Source organism: Gavialis gangeticus, unplaced genomic scaffold, assembly GCF_001723915.1.
Source record: "Gavialis gangeticus isolate Ggan-Ray unplaced genomic scaffold, GavGan_comp1, whole genome shotgun sequence".
NCBI classification, from domain to species: domain Eukaryota; kingdom Metazoa; phylum Chordata; order Crocodylia; family Gavialidae; genus Gavialis; species Gavialis gangeticus.
This window is the reverse complement of record NW_017729006.1, coordinates 14,185,779-14,190,839: the sequence shown is the minus strand read 5'-3', so window position 1 is coordinate 14,190,839 and position 5,061 is coordinate 14,185,779. Positions and strand designations below refer to the sequence as shown.

The 5,061-nt window shown below is 42.3% G+C and overlaps 1 protein-coding gene and 1 long non-coding RNA gene across 3 annotated transcripts in view; both read right to left on the bottom strand.

The window, feature by feature from the left end:
• Nucleotides 1-5,061, bottom strand: part of NEK11 (NIMA related kinase 11) — a 223,175-nt gene that overhangs the window by 57,378 nt on the left and 160,736 nt on the right. The window lies entirely within an intron of this gene.
• Nucleotides 1-5,061, bottom strand: part of LOC109291749 — a 15,787-nt gene that overhangs the window by 460 nt on the left and 10,266 nt on the right. The gene's annotated exons all lie outside the window — the stretch shown is intronic.

Below are 5,061 nucleotides of genomic sequence, written 5' to 3'. Positions count from 1 at the left end.
TATTAGTAAGCCCGAGAGGGCTAACGACTAGAGGGGCGCTGGTTGCGTGACGAGCCCAAGGGCGCCTGGCAGGGTGCAGAGGGGAAAGGGACCAGATAACATCCAGAAAAGCTGCGAGGCTTGGGGCGTGCTAAAGGGGAGGTAGGAGGCACACATAGCCCTTAAGGCTGGGGTGTACCAGGTCACCCCATAGAGAGTAGGAGCCCGGATAGTTATAGCACTGTGTCCAGGTGGACTAAAGGCAGCCTCCTATATAAAACTATAAACCAACAAGACGTGGCGGGCGAGAATAGAGGGTGCTGGATCGCCTACTTGACACGGCAGGGGGCGCTAGCGGGATCACGGCCACCCCTGCGCCCTACTCCGTGGCAGGTGGGAGATCTCAAAACTCCACGATCTAGTAACATAATTAATCAAATGAACTGGCATGCATGCCTACCTAAAATGCATATTAACTAAATACAATTATAATCTAAACAATGAACCCTTCATTAAAAGGAGGAGTCTGTATTAATCTCCATCAGAGGAGAGAAAATCATATATTTTCAATTATTTTTCTTTTATCCATACCATAAAACTGAGTAATTTAAATATCTTTGCTTTTTCTAAGGTGCAGTGGAATTGTTTCCTTTCAAAGACAATGGAATAATGAATATTTGATTGGTTAAAGTGACTTCTTTTTGGGGGGTGCATCCTCTGAAGTTATCTCTTTAAGGCACTAGGAAGGATGAAAAAAAGAAAAGAAATCATAAAAGCTTAGAAATTGTGGCAAATTAGCCTGCTGCTCCTATGTAGCCTGCATAACTATTTTATGACTTAGAAACCCAAGTGAAGCTGTGTCAGCATTTTGGATGCAAATCAAATATATAAAACAAGATATTTGTAAAAAGACACATTAGAGATGGAACATAACATTCAAGCATCATTTAGATAGGAAATCTCTTTTGGATTGTGCAGTAGGCAAATGTGAGTTTTAACTTTATCACTGAATCCTCTTTGCTACGGTTTTACAGATTAGACTACCTTTTTCCAAACCACAATAATTCAAATATTATAAAAGCCTTTGTCTGTCTGTCTGCCCATAACACTTTATTTGCACTCTGATTGGCTATCTTGGCAGCCAATCAGAGTGCTCTACACACAGACACAGATGGTGAAGCTCCGCTAAGACAGTGGGAACTGAGGGACCAGACAGAAGGGAGGTGAGGGGGGAAGGCGGGGACCGGAGCACTACCATAACTGGGGGGACTGGAGTGCTGATCTTGGCCCCTGCCCAAAGCAGGGTGGGGAGTGGAGAGAAGGAGAGGGAATGGCCCAGGCCTGGCCTGAAGTGGTGGGGGGAGGTGGGGAATGGCCCAGACCCTGGCCCCAGCCCAAAGCAGCGGGGGGGGAGGCAGGGAGCGGCCCTGGCCCTGGCCCAAAAGAGAGGGAAGGGGAGGAGAGGGGAGGTGAATGGCTCCGACCCCAGTCCCAGCCTGGAGAGGCAGGGAGCAGCCCCGGCCGTGGCCCAGAGTGGCAGGGGGGAGGTGGGGAGTGGACCTGGCCCTGGCCTGAGACAGGGAGGGGGAGCCAGACGCAGGCCTCTGTCCCTGCCCCCCCTCCCTGTCATTCTTGATGGGCAATTTGCTAGTAAGTTATAACACTTTATGGCTTTTAACTTTATTTCTTTGTGTAAAATAATTTTCATCCAAATGAAACTATTTAAAAAATACATTCTACTAAGCATTTATAATTTTTTTTTACGGAATTGTACATAAAGTGTTGTTAATTCATTACTAGAACAAAAATTGGATTTGATTTTGATCAGGATATATAGACCTTCTGGGAAAAACCATCATAGCCCTAGTGAAGTTAATGAGTTTATGTTGATTTATACCAGTTAAGCATCTGGCCAGCTCTTTCTTCAAACAATTTGTTATGATAAAATATAAGAGTAGGGTATGAACATCTTTCCTTTAAAAATATTGTATACAATAAAATAGCCCTACTTGGAAACTAATGTAATATACTCTGATGATAATTCAATGGAGGTAGCCAAATATTCAAGTGATGGACTGAGAATTACCCATCCTGAATTATTTTTAGGAGCTAGGGCCCTAAATTGTTCGTTGACATTGGTTAAGAGTCAGGCATTTTTGTCTTTTAATTCCAGTCCTTGTGTTTCCCTTGAGCAAACAACTTCATTTCTATGCATTTTGGTTTCCTCTCATAGGAAAACTACTCTTGATGTAAATGGTTCCTGTTAAGGTCTCAACTCAGCATATACTTTAGTGCCTTTTTTAAAAAATAAATAATAATATGTTCTGCTGCATAAGGATGACTAGCTCACTCAGGCCCTTAAAAAAAAATATCAACGTTTAGCAAATCATCAAGTCATTGCTCATGGTATCTGAAACACTGCAGTAATTTCCTACATCTAGAATGAGTATAGGATATCAAGTATAGTAAAGATGGTTTAACTGCATATTAATTTATAGACATAAGTTGCGTGTCTACACTGCAGTCACTACCATGATCACATCTTGTATAGGAAAACTTAAGCTAACTTTAAACTAGGTTGACTACTGCTAGAAACGTAACTGCAGCAACATCGAACTTTATATATGCTGCACAATGTAACCAAAAAGCTAGGTAACTACTTATGCTGCTGTGACTAAATTGCAATCAGTGCCTGAGCTAGTTTCCCCCCTCTTGGGCTATGGTTCCAACACGTACAAACATTCAGCTAGATCAAGCACGGAGTAGCCTGATCTACAAAGTATGCCTCCTTAAGTGAACTCAGATTGGACTGGGCATTTTTTGCCCAATCTAAACTCCCTGAATATATGCACCATTCAGCACTTAAATGGACCTAACTCTACCCCTGAATTGAAGCAAGGACAGAACCTAATCTTCAGCTCACTCACCCTCTCTTTCCTGCTTAGGCAAAAGCAGCCTATTCAGCTGTGAGGGGGTCAAAACTTTAGTCATTCTGCTTTCTCCAAAACAAGCTGCATTTCTTATTTGGGGTTGTGTGGCATACGAAAAAATAGAGTACCTATTTTGCCCCTTCCTCTTTTTTTTGCAAGCATGAGGCATATTTTTGAAAAAGTAGATTTGCTATTAAGAGACACCAAGAGGTGTTGACTAGAGCCAGTTAGAACATTTTCACAGCAACATATCAAGTTTCTAAAAACTAGCATTGAGGCAGGAGGTGGAAGGAAAAGAGAGAGACTCCACAGCTCAGTAGATAGACTGAAATATGGGAAATATACCTGCCTAATTTGGAGTTAGCAGGAATGAAAGACACGTTTTCAATTCAGAGAGAGAATGGAGTTGAACCTCAGTCCCTCACGCTCTAGGCTGATACCTTAACAATTAGGAAACATTACCGCATGCACACACACAAATTCAATTTTTGTGAAAACCTTCCAAAGATTTGGTTTTGTTCTCATCTGGCGCACAAAATGTTTGAAATGTCATAACTTGCTGAAAAATGGAATTGCCATGTTCTAGTCAAGCTCCAAGTGAGACGCACATACTAGGCTGCCGAACTGCATCTGCCGAGAATTCGTAGAATCTCCCGTGCTTTGAATATTTGGAATTAGACTACAAAAAAAAAATTAGAATGCTAGAAAATGTTTGGTATGTGCAAGGAAAGGTATATTGACAAGATGAGCAAGATGATCCAGGTGAGCTTTTCTATCTTTCAATATAATTATCTGAAAACAAAGACAAGAGAGAATCATGGACTGAATTATACTGCAGCATGGTATCAAGTAAAATGGCTGTTTAACTAAGGAATACAACAAAAGTTCACTGTATGGGATTATTGGCATGCTCACTTTATAGGAGTATTAGCAAGAAGTAGCTTTATTTCATTTATCATGGGATTCATTTTGTGCTGATTTACTTCTTATACAGTGTCCTGTTTGGAAATAGAGTTGTAGATGGCATAAGTCACAATGTAATTTAGACCCAAATATTTGGGTGGCATTTGAAAAAGGCAATCTATCAAACATTAGAGAACAGTAGACCCAACAGACAACTATTTATCAAACATTATTGAGCATGAACCATGTTTTATCTTAAAATTAATTTGTTTTTACTGATTCTTTCATAACTTATAGTTGCAGATTGCTGAAATAACTTAAAAATGGCTGCTCAGGAGATAGTTAGTGAGGAGTTAAAGCTCAAGAGCATTGGCAAAATGGGGGTCCAGGTAGGGTGGCCATTCCTCAAGAGAGTGATCCTACGGGCGCAGAAGGAGACACTCCCATTGCATATAAAAGGGGGCAAAGGGGCCAAGAAGCCCTCTTGCCTGAACAGGGAAGTCCAGGAAAGCCTAAGGGCAAAGAAAGGGGTATACAGGCTATGGAAACGGGGTAGCTACCAAGGAGGAGTATACCTCCCTGGTTCGCACTTGCAGGGAATCAATTAGGAAGGCCAAAACAGGATTAGAACTTAGGCTGGCGACAAAAATTAAGGACAACAAAAAGTCCTTCTTCAGGTATACAGGGAGCAAAAAGAAGGCATGGGATATCATAGGACCCCTACAGGACAAACTAGGGCAATTGGAGACAGAGAGTGGGAACAAAGCTGAGATCTTCAATGAGTTCTTTGCATCTGTGTTCCTAGACACAGACCAGGTCAAATCTCCCAGTTGGATCATAGACAGACACAGGAAGGACACCAGCCCACCAACTGTTAGCGCAAACTTAATGAAGGGGCACTTGGAGGGGCTGGATGTGTTCAAATCGGCAGGCCTGGATGAACTTTTTCCACAGGTGCTGAAGGAATTGGCCAGTGTCATAGCAGAGCCACTGACACAGCTGTTCGAGCACTCCTGGTGCTCCGGTCAGGTCCCAGAGGACTGGAAAAGGGTCAATGTGGTCCCTATTTTCAAGAAGGGAAGGAGGGATGAACCAGGAAACTATAGGCCAATTAGTCTCACCTCTATCCTTGGGAAAACTCTGGAAAAAATCATTAAGGATCACATTTGTGGGAGCCCAGCAGGGGAAATAATGCTGAAAGTCATTGCAGGTAGATCCTGCCTGACTAACCTTGTTTCTTTTTATGACC